The sequence below is a fragment of the Eurosta solidaginis genome, chromosome 1 (genome assembly GCF_040869045.1).
Source record: "Eurosta solidaginis isolate ZX-2024a chromosome 1, ASM4086904v1, whole genome shotgun sequence".
Classification (NCBI taxonomy): Eukaryota; Metazoa; Arthropoda; class Insecta; order Diptera; family Tephritidae; genus Eurosta; species Eurosta solidaginis.
This window is the reverse complement of record NC_090319.1, coordinates 143,296,414-143,317,918: the sequence shown is the minus strand read 5'-3', so window position 1 is coordinate 143,317,918 and position 21,505 is coordinate 143,296,414. Positions and strand designations below refer to the sequence as shown.

At 34.0% G+C, this 21,505-nt stretch overlaps 1 long non-coding RNA gene across 1 annotated transcript in view; it reads left to right on the top strand.

Annotated features, from left to right (window-relative positions):
- The first annotated feature begins 10,082 nt into the window (after positions 1 to 10,082).
- LOC137238532 (uncharacterized) overlaps positions 10,083 to 21,505 on the top strand; it is a 143,509-nt gene continuing 132,086 nt past the window's right edge. Inside the window, exon 1 of the long non-coding RNA XR_010949210.1 lies at positions 10,083 to 10,217. This is a non-coding gene — a long non-coding RNA (uncharacterized lncRNA). The remainder of the gene's footprint in view (positions 10,218 to 21,505) is intronic.

The window sequence follows — 21,505 nt, the reverse complement described above, 5'->3', positions numbered from 1 at the left end:
CGTTCACAAAGCTTCTAGTGAACCACCATCACGTCGCCATGAAACATCAAAACGCAGAAGCAACAATCTGCGAAATCCGTCAAAAATATTGGATACCCCGATTGCGTAAGTTACTTCGAACCGTCGCCAGTTGTACCCACTATGGGCCCATTGATCGTTTAACGCCGTACGTAAGACCGCTCTCCTACACCGGCCTCGATTATTTTGGCCTATCAACGTCACGATCGGCCGGCGTCAAGAGAAGCGCTGGGTGGCGCTGTTCACCTGCCTCACCATTAGGGCGATACACTTGGAACTTTCTCATGACTTAAGTACGGATGCGTGTATCATAAAAACCCGCAACTTCATCAATCGTCGCGGAGTTCCCGCCAGAATAAGGTCAGACAATGGGAAAAATTTTGTGGGCGCCAATCAAGAAGCTAAACCGTTTAGTGAAGTATTCGAATGCGAGCGGTTGCAGGCAGAGATGTCAAGTAAAGGCGTGGAGTGGTGGTTCAACTGTCCGATCAATCCATCCGAGGGTGGTGCCTGGGAACGGATGGTGCAGTGCGTAAAACGAGTGGTGCGTCAAACTCTGAAAGAGAGATGTCCGACGGAACACACACTGCTTTGCTTCTTGATCGAAGCGGAAAACGTCGTCAACTTTTGTCCTCTCACTCATCTGCCAATATCACCTGACCAGGAGGAACCACTTACGCCAAACCATTTCTTGCTCGACACGGCCAACACTGCGCACACACCAGCGACTCATGTACAGCCCGAAAGGCTATGTGCTCTGCAGAGTATTTGCCAACATTAAACCGTCGTGCAAAATGGTGTGAGGATAAAAGATCCTTGAAGATTGGCGATGTTGCGTTTATTTGCGACAGTTCCATACCACGCAATCAGTGGTGTCGAGGCATTATAGAACAAGTCTACCCAGGAGTGGATGGAGTCGTCAGGCAAGCGGACGTGCGTACTTCAAAGGGAACGTGGCGGCGAGCTGCATCCAAATTGGCCTTGTTGAACGTGGAAGCTGGTGAATCTTGTTGTTTCACGGGGGCGGGGGTGTGGCAGCACGGCCGCACGCAACCCTGTCGATCATTTGTTACTTTGTATTTACTGTGAACCATCTGTTTTTATGTATGCATTGGAATGTAAACCGCGATTGTCTCTTGTCAATATCATTCGCTGAAAGTAAGCCGGACGAGACGCAACCGCGGTAAGTTTAATTTGCACAATTCCATTATTTGTTCGATTGTTATCACATTTGTATTCTAATCCCTGTTCTAGAAATAAACTCTCAAACAATTAAACGTTAAAATTAACTCGATGTTAAATTTCGAGTCATCGTCCGAGATGCAGCCAGCTGTGTATCTGATAAGAATCTGGTAAATCTGATACCTATCAACTGTGTATCTGATAAGAATCTGGTAAATCTGTTACCTATCAGTTGTGTATCTGATAAGAATCTGGTGTGGTATATGTCTTTTATAGATGTTTTATAATTGTATAAAATTATCGAAATCCTTTCGATATCGACCTTTATTTATAGAATCATCTTTACTTATAACAACAAAATCGTATTTATTTCTCCAAAACTTTACACAAATTTTTAAAAATGTTTTGTATGACATATCTCCAATAACATGATCATTATATATATGCTTAAGATTTATTTTATCTTGCTTGAACACAATAACCATGTTTGCATTATCACGAATTAAGTGTTTATTTTGTATGAGTTTGACATAAATAGAAAAACCAATGTTCTTATGACTACCCATACAAAAATAATATCGTATTGTACTTTGTTTTCCACATATTACATCATCGAATATAAAAATTGAGTCCGGTTTAGCTTCATCGGGTTAGATGACATCAACTTTTTCAGTAAATGTATAAAGATTTATTCCTTTTATCGGATCAATAAGCCCTTTTAGATAAATATATTTTGGTTGATATAATGATTTTGAATAAATGTAAATATTTCGGAAATTAAGCCCGTTTGGGGTTTCAATTAAACTGAGCATAACTTTAATTTTTCCACAATTTGGCGGTCCCAAAATCAGCGCTCGTATGGAATTTGGTAAAAGGGGACTATGCCTAGTAACATTTTTAACATTTATACAATTTTCAGCATTATTAACCTTAAGTAAGACGTTGTTTAACAACTTTCATTTTGTTTACTACATTTATAGCAATATAAATCATCGCTTTTATAATAAAATCATCATTTAATTATAACTCACCCACACTCACTCTCATTACTAAGAAAAAAAAACATCTAATGGGACGAATAGGTAAAAAGATTGGACAGGGTTTTGTAAATAGTTTGATTAATTCTTTACCTATTGAACTTCATTTAACTGGATATCAATTTTGTGGTTCTGGAACGAAACTCCGACAACGGTTAGAAAGAGGAGATAAGGGTATAAATCCTTTAGATACAGCCTGTAGAGAACATGATATTACATATTCCCAATCGAAAGATATAAATAACAGACACCAAGCTAATGAGAAATCCTGGCAACGTGTAACATCTAAGGACAGTGATTTCAAAGAACGAGCAAACGCTTGGTTCGTTTCAAATGCAATGAAAGCAAAACTCAAATCGGGAATCGGTTTAAAAAATAAGAAAAAAATACATCTAAATGTAAGAAACGGAAAAAATTTAAACCCGTAAAGTGTCATCTAATACAAATTTTTTGATGGCAGTTAAAAATGGTATCAACATACTTAACAAAAAGAAGTGTCAGTCATTTAATGAGGCCTATAACATTTCTAAGAATACTATAGAGTTTAGCTTTAAAAATGAAGAAATTAATATACCGAGAATAATTCCAGTCCCAAAAAATTGGCGGAATTTTACCACTACTTCCAATTTTAACAGCGTTAGGTGTACTTGGTGTTATAGCATCTGGTGGATCAGCTATTATAGCAAAAGTTTTTAATGATATCAGGAATGGAAAGGAGCAATTGGCTGAGGCTAGACGTCATAATAGATATATGGAATCAGTCGCTATGGGGAAGGGTTTATTCCTCAAGCCGTATAGAAGGGGATATGGTTTATTTTTACGACCCTATCCAAAAAACTAATAAAAAACCTACCCAAAAGACCGTTAACAGACGTAGATTTGATGAAATATTACAAACATCTTAAACATTTCAGAGGAATTTTTATGCGAAATTCCCTACCGAATAAACCGAAATCTCAAGAATGTGGAATTCTTAACTTAGACGATGCTGATGGTCCTGGCACTCATTGGGTAGCATACTATAAAAACAAAAATTATAGAGAATATTTTGATAGTTATTTACAGCCACCGATTGAACTAATTAATTATCTGAAGCCACCAATACATTACAATTATGAGCAAAAACAAAAAAACAACAGAGTAATATGTGGGCAATTATGTTTGAAATTCTTATTTAAAATATATAACATAACATCTTTTAAAATCATTTGCAGAAATTTTGAGAGTAACACATTGTTTCACAGCCTTAATTTTTTTAATCCCTCTTTCTTCTTGATCGATACGAATAGAATACATTTTTGCTTTCAAACCAATAAATTCCTTCATTCATTTACCATTACATTCATCTTTCATTATACCCAAAACCTTCTTGTTTAACAAGGAAAAATCAAAAACATTTGCATTTGGGTATGCAGATGTATCAAATTGCATGCTTATATCCCTACCAATATCATCATAAAAGTCATTTGTCTTAATAACGTAAATAAAGGAGTCAGTATTCATATAGTTAAGATTAATATTTTCACAATATTTGGTTTAATATAATCATAATTAAATTCATACATTTTCAATTTAGAAAGTTCTAAAACGGTAAAACCTATATAAATAGGTTTATTGTAAATTGTGAAACCTTTATTCAATTGTATTGCAATCATATTATCAGTAAATTGTTATGAACTATGCAAATTAAACTTTGCTATTAGAGCTCTAGCTCCTAATCTCCTACATCTACTCCCCTATTCGGTTATTATATTTATATCTTTTCGTTTCTCAACATTTTTCATAGTCTTTCCGTAGACTGAATTGTTTAATAGCTTGAAAAAATTTTGTTCAAATGAATTTTTAGCTAATGTTCGATGGTGGTTATTCAAATCAATATATTTTTTCAACCAATCTCATTGAAAAAATTTTAGAATTTTATGTATTTTAATTAAAACTAATCCATGTCGTATACATTGTTTAAGAGTTCTATAGTGTATTATAAATCTTTTCTTTTTTGGATAAGTCTGTTATCAGCTTAGTATATTTCATATTTTTATTTTATTTTTTTTTTTTTCTGAACAGAATGGAAAATCATTATGATAATCATGTAAACTAGATGGATATTCTAAATCCACTTCTAATATATAACCAATTTCCGAATCATCTGTAATATTCTTTACATTAAAGTCTTCAATATTTTGAACCCATTCAAAATTTCGAAATGGAAGATATTGTGACAGAGCAAAACCTTACAAATTGTTTACATCTAAATAAATGAGATAATATGATTCTTTATTACAGTCATAATCACTCATATATTTTTTATTTGCTATTGAATATCGCTTACTGCACTGAGCAATTCCTCCTCTAATACCCCGCTTTATAAAATTATACATATTATTATCGGTTATTAGTTCTAAATTTATTTTTGTTGTCTTCAACATAGCATCCCAAGATAAATATGGTATAATATTAAAATGGATCTAAGTTATAGATATCTTAGCATGCTTTTCTAAAATTTTCGAAAATGTCACATAATCAGGGCTGTCATGGAATCCAAGTCGGTTTTGCGTTTTGTCGGAATTACAAACCAATATTGATTTAAATTGGTGTCATAAAACCGTGTTGGTTTTGCTCTTTTCGAATGTTCGAATCGGCGGTTTTGGGGTACACCGGCAATTTTGATGTTAATTTTTTTGGAAAAATTTTATAAAATAGTTGTTTTGTGCATTTAAACAGAAATAAACAAATTTATTGACATCAAAATAGCATCAGCAGTTGTAGAATTTATATTACTGGAAGAAAGTTGCGAGAAGGTCAAAAGGAACATTTTGAGAGATCGCAGCAATGCATTTGAGTTTCCAGATACAGCGTAATTAAAAATATTTCTTAAGGTGGGTTTCTAAATATTTATAGTAAATTTGCAGTTACATTGTATACTATCGCATAAACAAAGAGGCTTTCCGAATGGTATTGGACACCATTGAAAGACACTTAACTCGCTCGGAGGTTCTGCCAGTGCTGCAACTAGCTTACTACGTTACGATTTTTAGCTGAAGGACCCTATCAAAGATCAGTTAGCAAGGATTCTAGCATAAGTGTAGGTAGAAGCCCGGTGTCCACGATTTTAGATGATGTGCTTCGTGAAGCCCTTCACAATATATGGATGTTTCTCCATAAATTCAGTCAAAATAATGTTTTGCATTGAATTTTTATAATAGTACTTTTTTGGAGCTTTCTGGCCGGCTTTCCTTTAAAATAAAACAAATGTTTACTTCTTCATCCTACGCGTTTCGACGCTGTATTGCGTCTTCCTCAGGGATTTCTATTTATTACACAAAAACGAAAAACATATAAATTGTTGGATATTAGCTTAATCATAAGACGATACACAGTTTTGAACATATTGGACTTACATCTTTTTGCTACTTAATGTACAAATTTTGTATAAAATTTAAATATAATATCAATACATCAGTAGATAATAACCGCACAATATAAAAACACTGTGACATCATTCCCTCTCAAAAGCTAAACATTTAATGTGATGGCGCTTGCATACGCGCAATTTATGCTGTCTACATCTTCTCGATAATTTACAACTTTCGATATATTTTGTTGTATGCGCATCCCTTCTAACGTCAACCTTCTTCTTATTCTGTTCTCCACGTCCAAAATCTTTACATTATCGAAATCAGCTGTGTGCTTGCAATCCGTCAGGTGCTGCGCTAAAGCTGTGGTGTTTTTGTTATTTTTTGCGTCTAACCTGTGTTCATTTATTCTCGTGTTGACCGATCTTTTTGTTTGTCCTATGTATACCTTCCCGCAAAATTCCCCCTATTTTCCTCCCCCACATGGTATTTCGTAGATTACGTTGTGTAGTTGCTCCTTTTTGATTTTGTCTTTGGTTTTCGTGTATATGTTTTGGATTGTGTGATTTGGTTTGTGTGCATAGCTTATGTTGTTGGCTTTAATCATTTTATGTTATGTATTGTTGTCAGTTAGTTTTGGTATGTATGTGACGCCTGTGTATATTTTTCTATTATTTTCTTCATTTGGTGTTGTCGTATTGTTGCTCGTTTTTTGTTTAGTTTTGTTTCTCGCCGTGCGTATTAGACCGTGTATTATTTTATTTGGATATCCATTTTTTTCAAGTATGATCTGAATCGTTTTCTTGTTCTCCTCCATGAAATCCTGGTCACTCAAGGAGTAAACTTTGTTAATAAAGTTGATTACTGTATTTCTTTTTTGATTCCATGGGTGGTTTGATTGGTAATTGATCATTCTAGATGATGCCACGGCTTTTTTGTACCAATCCGTTTTTACTTTGTTCCCGATGTTGTGGATTTCCAAGTCCAGAAAAGCTAATTTGTGATGTTTTTCTTTTCCTAGTGTAAATTTTATTTTTTTGTGTTGCACGTTGAAAGTTTTTAGAATTTCGTCTACGTCTTTTGCCCTAACAATAGCGAAAATATCATCTACATATTTCGTTATGTATTTTATATTTATGTCTTTAGATTTTAGCTCAATGATGCTGTCGTCAATAATTTTGTCGAGGACTATATCTGCTATTGTTGGTGATAGAGGATTTCCCATCGGCATCCCATAAACTTGCTGGTAATATTTATTGTCGTATACAAAGTAGTTGTTTTCTCTCAGGAAGAACTCTAGTATATTGAGGAATTGGGTTTTAGTAATTTTAGTATGACTTTTTAGATTCGACCATTGTTTCATAATTGTGCTGATCCCTAGATGGATGGGGATATTCGTAAATAATGATACGACGTCTAGGGATATAAGTATTTCCTCCTCGTCAATGGTTACAGCTTTTATTTTTTCTTTTAATTGAACTGAATTTTTAATATTGAATTTTTCGGAAATAATGTTTTTTAAAATTTTTCCCACGAATTTGAATAGTTTCGAGCAGGGAACATTAATCGAGGATGAAATTGGGCGAAGTGGTGTGTTCTCCTTTTGCACTTTCGGTAAGCCATAAAGTCGTGGGGCTGTGGCAGCCGAGCACGTTAAATACTGCTTCAGTTTTGCACCAATATTGTGGGTCTTGTACATGTCATTGACAATTCTATTGTTTTTTCTCAACAAATATTGGGTGGGATCATTTCTTATGGTTTTGTATGTGCCTTTGTCGTTCAAGAGGTCTTCCATTTTCTTCTTATACTCTGCTTTATACATCATTACGGTTCTGTTCCCTTTGTCTGCATTCGTAATCACAATATCATCTTTGTGTTGGTATATGACCCGTTTTGTTTCTTCGTACACTTGCAAAATAAATTTATCTTTTTGGCTATTTCTTAGCTTATTTTTAAACGCGTTTACCCTTGTTGAGAATTTACATCTCACCATATCTTTTTCTCTCTCATCGGTTATGGTTTGTATACTTTGTTCGACGTGCGCTATAATGTGCAGGGGTGAGAACGTTTCTCTAGATATGGGAAGGGCGAATTTATTACCCATGGATAGTAATCATTGACATTCAGGAGGGATGCCTATTCTGGTGTTATTCGGAAACCAGTCGGTGTTGTGCTTTAGGTCGAATTTCTCAAAGTTTTCCTTGATCGAATTTTGCAGTTTTTATCATGGTTCTTTTCTATAACGCTTTTTGTGCGTAGCATGAATTGTTTTTGCGTTTCTACTACAGAATTGTATTCCTTTATCTCTAAAGTGTCGTGCAACTGTTGTTGACGCTTCCTAATGGCTCGATTTTCTATATTAATTTTCATGTTTGTCTCTTTGATTTCCAGACAGAGAATTTTGTTCAAAAAGTGGTTTTCAATTTTTCGCATTTAATTTTTTGTTTTTTCCAGTGTAAACCCGTGCATTATTTTTGTGGTCTTGCCCTTTAAATGTGGTGGTACAATTCCAAAGTCCTTACATTTCAGAAGATATTTTAGCCTTTGTTGTTGCTTAGCAAGATTTTTGTGGTATTTTCCGTATTGTTTGATATTAATACAGGTGTTGACATCGTATTTGTATCTAATGTGTTGGTAAAAGTGTTTCATCTTGATTTCTTTGTATTTTTTAATTTGTGTAATGTTTTTCGAGTTTGCTGTTTCGGTTTAAGCTCTCCGATCAGTTTAATAGTTATGTATATTGGGCCTGTAACCATTGACGAGGAGGAAATACTTATATCCCTAGACGTCGTATCATTATTTACGAATATCCCCATCCATCTAGGGATCAGCACAATTATGAAACAATGGTCGAATCTAAAAAGTCATACTAAAATTACTAAAACCCAATTCCTCAATATACTAGAGTTCTGCCTGAGAGAAAACAACTACTTTGTATACGACAATAAATATTACCAGCAAGTTTATGGGATGCCGATGGAAAATCCTCTATCACCAACAATAGCAGATATAGTCCTCGACAAAATTATTGACGACAGCATCATTGAGCTAAAATCTAAAGACATAAATATAAAATACGTAACGAAATATGTAGATGATATTTTCGCTATTGTTAGGGCAAAAGACGTAGACGAAATTCTAAAAACTTACAACGAGCAACACAAAAAAATAAAATTTACACTAGAAAAAGAAAAACATCACAAATTAGCTTTTCTGGACTTGGAAATCCACAACATCGGGAACAAAGTAAAAACGGATTGGTACAAAAAAGCCGTGGCATCATCTAGAATGATCAATTACCAATCAAACCACCCATGGAATCAAAAAAGAAATACAGTAATCAACTTTATTAACAAAGTTTACTCCTTGAGTGACCAGGAGTTCATGGAGGAGAACAAGAAAACGATTCAGATCATACTTGAAAAAAATGGATATCCAAATAAAATAATACACGGTCTAATACGCACGGCGAGAAACAAAACTAAACAAAAAACGAGCAACAATACGACAACGCCAAATGAAGAAAATAATAGAAAAATATACACAGGCGTCACATACATACCAAAACTAACTGACAACAATACATTACATAAAATGATTAAAGTCAACAACATAAGCTATGCACACAAACCAAATCACACAATCCAAAACATATACACGAAAACCAAAGACAAAATCAAGAAGGACCAACTACACAACGTAATCTACGAAATACCATGTGGGGGAGGGGCAATTTTGCGGGAAGGTATACATAGGACAAACAAAAAGATCGGTCAACACGAGAATAAATGAACACAGGTTAGACGCAAAAAACAACAAAAACACCACAGCTTTAGCGCAGCACCTGACGGATTGCAAGCACACAGCTGATTTCGATAATGTAAAGATTTTGGACGTGGAGAACAGAATAAGAAGAAGGTTGACGTTAGAAGGGCTGCGCATACAACAAAATATATCGAAAGTTGTAAATTATCGAGAAGATGTAGACAGCATAAATTGCGCGTATGCAAGCGCCATCACATTAAATGTTTAGCTTTTGAGAGGGAATGATGTCACAGTGTTTTTATATTGTGTGGTTATTATCTACTGATGTAATGATATTATATTTAAATTGCATACAAAATTTGTACATTAAGTAGCAAAAAGATGTAAGTCCAATATGACTAAGCTAATTTCCAACAATTTATATGTTTTTCGTTTTTGTGTAATAAATAGAAATCCCTGAGGAAGACGCAATACAGCGTCGAAACGCGTAGGATGAAGAAGTAAACATTTGATTTATTTTAAAGGAAAGCCGGCCAGAAAGCTCCAAAAAAGTACTATTATAAAATTATAAAATTTGGCCTAATATACATAACTATTGAGTTTTAATGTTTTCCCCTACTAAGAATGAAAATATATGTAAATTTGCATTTATTTTTATAAAATAAACCTTTATTTACTTACATTTTCAGAAAATACCCAATGCAAGAGAAATACCACTAGGAAAAAAATGAAATCCAACAGCATTTAACTGATTGGATTATTTCCGATAGCAAAATCGATATTAGGATTCTTTGACACCTAAAACAGACACTAATTCCAATTCGAACATTCAACCGATAACATTGGATTTCGTGACACCAAGGTAATAATTTTGTCGTTTTTAAATCCGATTCCGACAACAATTGAATTCCATGATAGCCCTGAATAATAAGACATCTACTTTCAAATATAACAATAATCAATTCATCAAGTTTTTACATTTGAATATATTCCACACTTTTTGAGCACGTTCGTAATCAGCTGCACTACACGATTCATTATTTAATTTGTTAAAGAATAATGAACGAGCAAGTAATTATGTTTCTTTTAAACGGTCTATCGAGTTTAGGTAATCATAAAGAAATACACCTTTACGCTTCATTAATATAAATTCATCATTATGTTTATAAACTGGTTTTGCAATATGTAAATCTTCATCGGTTAGGTAATTTGCTAAATTTTGTAAGCTAGATGGCATAAATCTGTATGAATCCAAAAAACGAAGTTCGATAGAATCTTTTTCAGTTATACATATCCTCTTAGATATGGATATATATAATTCTTTATTTAAGGGAATAACTTTAATGTCGCCTTGTGTTGTCGAAAGTTCTCTAACAAACAAATGATAGTCGTAGGACGAAAGATTATGAAATAATATTGGCACGAAGCGTGAAAATTGATATTCTAAATTGCATTTGTTTTGAGCAGCACCTCTATATTCACCAGTTAAATGGCAATGATCTGCAACTCTGTCATCTTCATTTAAATTTTCATTACAAATATGACATTTTGAATATTCTTTATGAAATTGTTTTTAAGAAGGAGTTAAAGGGATCATCGTTTTTTTACTTATAATACCATAGATTTTCAAAACATCTTCAATTAAATTTTTGAAAAAATGGTTTGTACAATCCTCACCACAATATATTCTAAAACTGTTGTCATAAGAACATTTGATGTAGTAACTATAAGCGTAAGAAATATGTTTTTGAACTGTTTTAACTTTGATAGAATTTTGAATATCTATTGGTTCTAGAATACACTCAAAGTCTGCATAAATAACAAAGAGCACATGCAATTGTTTTTTAAAATTACTAATGTTTAATACTTTATCATTTTCCGAAGGCATCTCTGTTACTATTTTATTGCAATGATCCTTGTGGTATGCTAAAGATTCATTTGTATGGACGGGGATTAAACATGTGTTGCATGCGAAAACTTTCCGTGTACATTTTGTTAATGGACTACGTAATAATCTGAAATTATATAAAAATAAAAATTGTTTTAACGAATTTTGTATGATTTAAGAGTTTTTCTTAGTGTCTTACCTCGAAATGTTCTTTATCCAAACGTATTGTTAATGTCCTCTAAGAACAATAAATTTACATGATGTTCTCGTTCCTCTTTTGTAAAATAATATGGGCCCACTATAGTGGTATTATCCAGACCGAAAACACTTACACTAATGGCAGGATTGTTCTCTTCAAATATTTTGATTTGTTTAACCACAAGTGGAAAATTTAGAATTTGAAAGTTGATTGTAATATTGTTGGCAGTTCTATCACATCTGCTTTTATATCAACTTCATATGATGAACATCTATTTGTGTGACAACTTCTAGGATATAGAGCTGATATAATTGCCCACTTGAAACAGTATTCATCTGTGTTTTGAATATTTACACACGAATGTTTGTTCTGAATTGTTGGTGGCAAAGGTATATATTTTGAGCCTTTAATAGGCTCATATTTATTTATATTCGCTTCTAGATGTGATATCTCAATTAGCGACCAACTACTATCTCTTCTTTGAAATTCACTCGTTTTTGAAGATAAACTGGCACACTGGTCCTCTTAAAACAGATCAATATCATATTCCGTAGAAGTTGAGTTAAGTAAAACCATTTTGGTTTGATGTGATTTCAATTCCATCAAATACTCTACTTCTTCTTTAATCGCAATTAAACTTAGTGTTTTGATAATGAGTTAGTTTTCTCTTAAAATTTTACAAAGTTCCTTTTTTATTGTTGCAAAAAAGTGTTGAACAATCAAATCCCCTTTAGCACTATTTTCAAATACAAATGTTTCGATTCGCTTACTGAACACTGATTTAATGCTTTTAACATTACAAGTGAAGTCCTGTCTAGCATTTTGTTTGTTTGTATTAGTTCGATATAAATTGCACAAACATAACAATATATAGTTTCATCCGCGTTAGTTATATGTTGCAAATGTTTATGTCTTAACAACATTTGAATGTCATTAAACATTTGTTTGCATACATTGCAACTCACTTCTTTCACATGATAGTTTCTTATATGTCGTCTTAAATTGCGATCATATTTAAATTCTTTGTTACAATACTCGCACACAAATGAAGGCATACTATTTTTTATTTTTTTTTTTTCTACAGTTTTTATTATGTTTGGTTCCTTTTTTATGGTTTTGTCGGCTCGAGACCTAAATCTTAATAGAAAATTCTGTTTTTTGTTTTTTTTTCTTCTCCGATTTTTGAAACGAAGGCTAAAGTTCAACTGAACGGGTAGCTAGTTTTAGAATAGTGTAAGGCTCAACTAAATGGGAAGTGATCTGTTTTCTATGTTTTATACTTACGGAAAACCTGATAACGAATTTAATTAAATGAAATACAGCATTTGGTTTTATTTACTTATATACATGTAACTATGTTTATTTGAGAGGCTCTTTAAAAATCTGAGCCCTTTTAAAAATCCGAGCCCCTTTAAAAATCTGAGCCCCTTTATATATATATATATATATATTAATATAGAACTGGTCTCATTTCTACGACCATACTCATGCCAGACTGCACCGAAAGTAATGAGTTGTTAGGGTGAGACATGCTCCGAGTTTTCCATACAAAATGCGAAAAACTCTAAGCTTTTTCTTATAGATCAGCCAGAACACAAACCGGAAGAATGTAGAATGAGTTGTTAGGGTGAGTTATGCTCGGATTTTTTCATACAAAATGCAAAAAACTGCAGAACTGTATGATAACGAAACCTCAATTTCATGATAAAGAGGCACTTTAGTCAATTATGAAATTCTCACGTACATACATATGTGTCAGTATGTATACAAGACAAAGTCAAGGGGCTCTTTAAAAATCTAAGGGACTCTTTAAAATCGCTCGGGCGAAATCTAGAGCTCATTAGAAATATGAGGGGTCAGGATACTTTCCTGCATTGATGAACGTCTAAGCTCTTTTTTTCTTGCAGTCAGAACACAAACAAAAAGCTTTGCTTTTTCATGCAGTCAGAACACACCGGAAGAACGTTTGCGCCTAATTCTAGGCAACGAAATTGGTAGCACTACTCATCTGGTAGCACCAAGCAAGCAGTGAATTAGATAAAACATTTAATTACTAGTAAATTGTTAATAAGAATTAAAAATTACTCCCTGAGAACCTGTGTGCAAAATATCAAAGGTCAAACCCCTTTGGTTTACGAATAAAACTAATTGATCCCTGAAAGTATAGCCGACCCACAGTATTTTCGGTTGTGCTTTTACATTTAAAAGTGAAGTGATACTTGTAATTTTCGAATTTATTACAGTCCTTTTCTTAGGATCTCTTTCAAAAGTTATCCAAAGTATATCCAAGAGCAAATGTAAAATTTTGAGCAATCTTTCTGTAATCCTACTGAGTCACACTTTTACGGTATATTCTAGTGGTAGGCCTCATTTAAATATGGTCTACGTTGCCATTTATGTTCAACAAATTATTAATTTCCAGGCGTCAGACGAATCTTGGTATGAAAATAGCAGCATGCAATACGCGTAAACTTTTCTGACGTCAAAGGTATTAAATACTTTACAGAAGAGGTTATATTCCGAAAATATGAGCACTTTGATAAGCAGGCTTTAATCGACGTAACTTTTATGTTATCAAATCCAAGGGCTAGGTAAATCTGCAATTTCCTTTGTATCATCACGCAATGGTACAATCTTTATATTTTCAGAATTACTGCGTATCGCTTGATTCTATCATCGGCAAGTCCATATTTCAGCGAATTATTCATGACCGATAAAGGGGATTGTCCCCTTATTGAAATAGACAACATTGACAGCGATTCTTTCGAACGTCTAATCACCCTTTGCTATACCGAAGGAACAGTCGTCAACATAGGTAACGTTCATTATAACGTTCATATTATGTTGAAAGCGGCTTTATTTTGCAACTGGACGGAGCTGTTGTCGATTGCGTCGATTTCCTTATGGATAATATTACCGATTGTACATTCAAGCGAGCGTATGCTCTAGAGAATGAAACTCAATGTGTCCAATTAAAACAGAAAATCTTTGAATATGAAACAAAAATTTCATAAATGGGAACAATGCTCCTGAGTCAATACTCGTTAACTAATGATTAAATTGCTGTTAATTCTATCTCTTTATTTTAAATGATTTTGCAGGTAAGCCGAAGCGCTGAAATTTTTTCTTTTGGCGCAAATAAATTACAAACACTTATTGAAAGTGGTAACTTAAACGTGAAAACAGAATAAGATGTCTTTGAAGCAGTGGAAAATTGGTACACCCATGATTCTTCTGAGAGCAAAGAGCAACTACCAGATCTAATACTCGCTTGAGTTTGACACAGTTTTATCCAAACTTCATTACGAGTGAAATTCATCCATTGCCCGGATGTTGGTTCTTGGCAGTGGAAATCTTAGCAAGGAATAGCCCTCCAAGTTGACACTTAAATACAAAAAGCAATGTGGAGTAAATAACGATCTCTCAGAAGAGTCTTTGTTGCCGATCACTTCAGAAAAATGTATACCGACCAGCTCGACCGAACTTGCTTTTAATTCAATTTACAAAATCGATTGAATAAATATTTTATTTTAAAGAAAGGGGGAGTTCCTTGTCAAAACGTAGAAAGTTTATTTAGATTTTTATTTTTTTTTATGCAATCATATTGGATAATTAGTCCAATCTGCTTAAAATTCCTATTGAAAATCAAGATTCGTAATGAGACATATACATTAGGGTGGGTCGATTTGATGGACGAAAGTTAACCGATATCGCGCCATCGATTTTTCGATAGGATTTGGGCTCAGGAAAAAAAGTTCCACTAGGCATACGCAAAAAAATTATTTCCGAGCCTGCGAAATTTAATTTTTTAGAATTTTTTTCGACTCTGATTTTTAAGGTTTTTTCATGACCTGCTAAAAAAATGTCCATATGTATACCCTGTCCGACACAAAAATGTCCGCTAAAACCGTTGTCGATAACATTTGTTTGAAAAAAAAATAATAATATTTTTGGGTCAGACAGGGTATACATGAAAACTTTACAATCAAATGAAAATTTTTTTAGTAGGTCATGAAAAAAAAACCTTAAAAATCAAAGTCGCAAAAAAGTAAAAAAAAAAATTTGATTTCGCAGGCTCGAAAATTATTTTTTTGGGTATACGTAGAAAAGAATTCAGGTATAGAGGTAAAGTTCTTGAAGTACAATTCTTTTTTCTTAAATATTAGATTTAAAATTAGATTTCTCCAGAATTCGATATTGCGTTTTGTTTTTTTTTGTTAACCTTATTTATATTAATCGAACAATATTCAAATTTTCCTTGCGTACATTCGATTCGAAAGTTAATTTATTGGATTAAATATTTAATTTAAATTAATGCCAGCGCTCTATTACCATATCTTCAGATTCGTTTCAAAGTTCTAACCGAAATTGAAACGAAATGCTGTACTAGGCGAATTTCGAAAACAGAAACCATTCTTTTGCGCTTACAAAACAGAAATTTCGAAACTAAAATTTCACTACGATAATTAAAGTGACATACTCACAAAATGTGTTTTTAAGCAAATTTATTTTTTTGTTTTTGAATCGGCTTACGAAATATCACCAACGTTGAGGAAGCCTATTTTGTGTTTATGCATTTCAGTACATATTGTTCAATTATTTTCAAATTAAATTTAAAACAATTTTAAATTATTTGTTGGAAATCCAATAAAAATAAAAGATGTTATGGAAAATTTTCAATATCTTAATTTTCGACTTTATTTATCATAAAATCGCTTGTTTTATTTTTTCGAAAACGCAGGAAAAGAGTCGCTTTTCACAAGGGTACTTAATGTGTAACTGTTGGATAAGAACTTGTTATATACTGTTTTGTAATCAATCAAATATGCTTTTATTTTATAAAAGCCTATAAAAAGACAATCAGGAAGAATATTGTCAGCATGATACAAAAAATGGAGGTAGTTCCACTTAATGTGACGTTAGCCACTTGACTTTTGCAGGGACAATGACAACTTCACCAAAAACAAGCTACCAGATTGAAACATTTTACGAATTTTTCTAATTTTGATGGATTTCATATTAACGAATACGACTAAATTACTTTCATAGTTCTTTTAAATAAAAAAGAAAAAATATGAGCCCCATGTCTTGGAAATATTTTAATACGAAATATCAGCCTAGAAAACAGGGTTTTTATTAAGTTTTTCGAGCTCCCGAAAATAGGGGAATATAGCCTTCGTAAGTGTTCGTAGGTTTGCTCAGAAAATTTTGACAAAATATACACGTTTGTCAATTGCTTGCTCCTTATAAATTTCTTGATAAATTGGCTATAAGTCCACATTTTTTATTAGCGCCGCCTTTACACATTCTCGGCCCTTTTAGCATTGACATAGATGTGAAGACTTTGGAGGTACACTTTTTCTCAATATACCCTGAGAAATATCCACTGTAGGGGCATGATAATAGTGCCATGCTAGAACAACAGGTTTTTTTCTATAGTTTTTTTTTTCTGTCTAGGGGTCAAACTGCCATAACTGCCATCTAGGGGTCAAACTGACTCATATCATTAACCAATGTATTAGTTTCCGGCGACTAACAACGAGATTTACTGCATTTTGTGTGGTTTAGTGCAGTCGGGTGGCTTCGTGACACACGTATTAGTTGTCGGCTACGCATTGATGAAAATCAAACATTTTTGATTTTTTCATTTGATGCTTGCTTATTTGATCGTCGCGGGGTGTGATTGACAAAACAGCAGTGTTGTATTTAATTTGTGTTGACATTCAAAATGAACATGACATTTTTACATTACTTTTTTAATTCGTTTCCTCTTTACATGACATTTTTTATTCGTTTAAAAGATGTACATGTGTAAACCTATAACGTTTTGCGTACAAGCTTTTCATCCACAATTTCTTTTTATCACTCTTTTTTCTTTTCTTTTTATTTAATAAAGCTGCTGTAGTTGCAAGTAAAAAAAAAATCGTCACCCGATGACGACATATTCATGTCCGAACGCTACGGTTTCTCAATGCCAATGCTGATTGATGGCTTTTTATTTGATAGTCGCGGGGCAAGCATCAACCACCCGACACGCACACATACAAAAATTCAGTCAATCTCGTTGTTAGTCGCCGGAGCCCTTATGATTCATTATCCACTATTTTTCAATAAAATTGCATGTTTTACTGTATCGATATATAAGTTAGCACCAACTAAGTCAACATTCGAACTGACGCTAATGTAAAGAACTTAGTCAGCAATACGCAAGTCGATGGCTCAAAATACTTAATAATAATTTTGAAGCAAACAGGAAAAGGCACAGACGCCTGATCAGCAAAAACACAAATATTGTGAACGACATCCGGAATTGAATTGGGAACAACATCCACCACGCGCCGAACGAAATAATGCTGACACAGGTAGAATTAAGTTATATTTAGAACTAATTTACCATTTCAATTCAGTCAGTTGTAAGCAGTTAGTTGTAAAAGTTTAGTTTTAATTAGTGAATAAATAATAATAAAGGTCTTGAGACCAAAAAAAATTATTTTTTTTAGTAACCTTAACAAAGGATACAATAATTGGCGCCCGAGCTAAAAAGGCTTGGCTTGGTAAACTTATAGTGGTGGAAAATCGGTATTAAGCTTAATAAAGTGCCGCGAAGGAAACTGTTATCAAAAAATTCCAAAAGTGCCACCAGTATAGCATTAACTTTCAAAAAAAAAGTGCCACAATACAAAAAAGTGCCACAATAGAAAGAAAACAGGTAGAAAAAAAAACTTTCAATAAGTACCACAAATAATAAAGTGCTACGAAAGAAAAACTATTCCAGTCTGTGTTACTAAACGATACCTATAAGAAGAGGCGTGAAAGGGGTAGTGAAAACTTACAAACTTCCCGGACGCCCCAACGATACCAGCCAAGGAGCCACCCCCAGCAACAAGGTATAAGCCAGTGTACCACGAGTACCGCCAGGAAAAGGGAAGAATACACACTTATCGAGATGGAGCTGAAATTAATGTAAGAAAATATTTATATATTTAAGAAAAATATTTAAAAAATTCAAATCTACTAAATTTTGAAATTTCATCTTATAAACGCATATTTGAAAAATTTAGAAAGTAATGAGCGAAAAAATTTTGTTTTAAGGAAAAAGAAAAATATTGAAAACTAAGTAACTTTCAAAAACATTTACAGTAATTAAAAATTATAAAAATAAGAGAAGTAAATTACTACATAAAAAATTACAATTACGAAATTCGAATACTTATTGTGAGTCACTCAAAAATTTAAATAATTTAGAATTTAATAACTTAGATATTTCATTTTAAAAGTGAAAGTGCGGAAATAAAAGGAAAAAAAAGAAAAAATTTAGGAAAATCCTTTTCAAGACAATCGTAATTTTTTTTTGTGATTTAAGAAGTCCAGAAAATCAAATCCCTTACCAAAAGAAAAAAATAACAAAAATTCATTACAATGTCAAACCCAAACAATTTGATTAGACCCTCAATGCTTGGAGCTAACCCTCCTGCTGCACCACCAGCACCGCCAAGCCCTAATAACCAAATTTCACCATACTTGGCCAATATGATAAAAAGCATGATATCCCTAGCCATAGAGGCAAGCATGCCTAATATAGTACAGAGTGTCCTTAACAACACAACAAATCCTATCATAACTGATCAAACTATAGACGCCCAATTCCAAAATAATATGAGTGAAATGGATAAGATTCCAGATGTTGTACGTTCATTAAGAGAATTCTCAGGAAATGCCTCAGAGTTTAGCTCCTGGAAAAAGAGTGTTGAAAGAATTTTGAGAATTTATGAACCCTCAAAGGGCACACCTAGATATTTCGGAATAGTTAATGTCATTAGGAATAAGATAATTGGAAAGGCAGACATAGCTTTAGAATCGTACAACACGCCTTTAGATTGGACAGCAATTTCCCGCTGTCTTACTACCCACTACGCCGACAAACGAGACATAGGCACTTTAGAGTACCAAATGACATGTCTCATACAAGGACGAATGTCCATTAATGAGTTCTACCAGAAGGTATACGGACACCTATCACTACTTTTAAATAAAATAGGCTGTATGGAGATAGGTGAAGAAGCAGTTCACCTGTTAACTGAGAATTACCGAGCTAAGGCCTTCGACACCTTCGTCAGGGGATTCGGGTGATCTCCCCCGGTTACTTGGCATAAAGGAACCAAAGAGTTTGCCAGAAGCCTTACACCTTTGCCTGAAGCTCGAAAACCAAAACTTCAGGGCATACCACGCGAACAACCAGATGTCTAACTCCCGTCAACAAAGCTTTAATTCTCCGAATCCACGACAGCAGCCCTTCACGGTAAAATACCCCCAGCCGCAATCTTACCAACAACTCCAACCACAATCAAGGTTTTATCCCGAACTAGCACACCTACCTCAACCCATATCAAATCCCATTCCACAAAACTATCATCTACAAAATTTGAATCCTCCCAACTATCAGCTATACGCCAACCAAAACCCAAACCAATTAAATAGATACCAACCACAAAACCCTTTTAACCAACAACACCATGCTCCTCCAAGACCACCTAATCCACCTAAACCCATGGACGTAGACGAAAGCGTCAGGACAAGAGCGGTAAATTATATGAACCGCCCTAAAGCTCAAGAAATGGGCAAACGGCCACCTAATACATCAATGATAAACCATCCCCCTATCAAAGGAACTTTCACATAAACACCGACGGAGCGACGGATAGCCAACACTACCATAACCAACACTACCATGACCAATACTACGAAGACCTAAACGACCACAATCAGAACACAACCTTTAACAACGAAAAGGAAGAACCGCGGGTTCTGAGTGATGTACATTTTTTAGATTGAACAGCTCTTCGTTACCCTCCTTTAGATGCAGGACGAAGAGCGGCGAAATTTTAAACATTTTAGTGGACGCTGGATCTAACAAAAATTATATCCAGTCCAGCTTAGTAACAAAATCAATAGAAAACGACAACCCCTTTTTTGCAAATTCTGTCGGGGGAAAAATCAAAATACCCACCACACATATCTCAACCTCTTCAACTTAGAAAACTACAAGCTTAAATTCTTCTTGCTACCAACTCTCAAAACCTTTCATGCAATACTAGGCAATGACAGCCTAAAGGAACTCTCAGCGGTCATACATACAAAAGAAAATTTTATGGTTATAGCAAACATAAAAAAAATCTTTTTAAGACAATACAGTGTACAAAACGTTAACACAATACAAATTCGGGACCACCACATGACCACGGTAGAAAAAAACGAAATTAGACAATTAGCACAGAAACACCGTAATTTATTTTCAGAGCCAAACGAAAAATTAACTTATACAACAAAAGTAGTTGCTGAAATTCGCACAAATTCTGACACACCGATATACTCAAAATCATACCCATATCCTATGAGCCTTAAGCAGGAAGTTGAAACTCAGGTAAACAAACTGCTAGAGGACGGAATAATACGCAAATCAAGATCCCCATACAACTCACCCGTCTGGGTCGTGCCTAAAAAGGACGATGCCTCAGGGGAAAAAAAATTTCGAATGGTCATTGATTACAGGTAACTTAATCAAGTAACAATCGCAGATAGGTATCCAATACCCGAGATAAACGAGGTACTTTCCCAATTAGGAAAGAATCGAATTTTCTCAGTGATTGACTTAAAAAGCGGTTTCCATCAAATTCCTCTTAAGGAATCTGACGTGGAAAAAACAGCTTTTTCAGTGAACATCGGGAAATACGAGTTCACGAGACTTCCTTTTGGCTTAAAGAACGCCCCTGCCATCTTCCAACAGACACTGGATGACATACTTAGGGAACACATAGGCAGAATTTGCTATGTATACATAGACGATATAATTATATTTAGCGAGGACGAAAAAACGCACGCTGAACATATTGACACAATTTTCGAAACTCTGAACAAGGCAAACATGAAAGTCCAGATTGATAAATGCGACTTTTTTAAAAAGAAAGTCGAATTCCTGGGATTTGTCGTCTCTTCTGACGGAATCTCTACAAACCCAGCCAAAGTACAATCAATAACAGGCTTCCCCTACCCCAAAACAATTAAA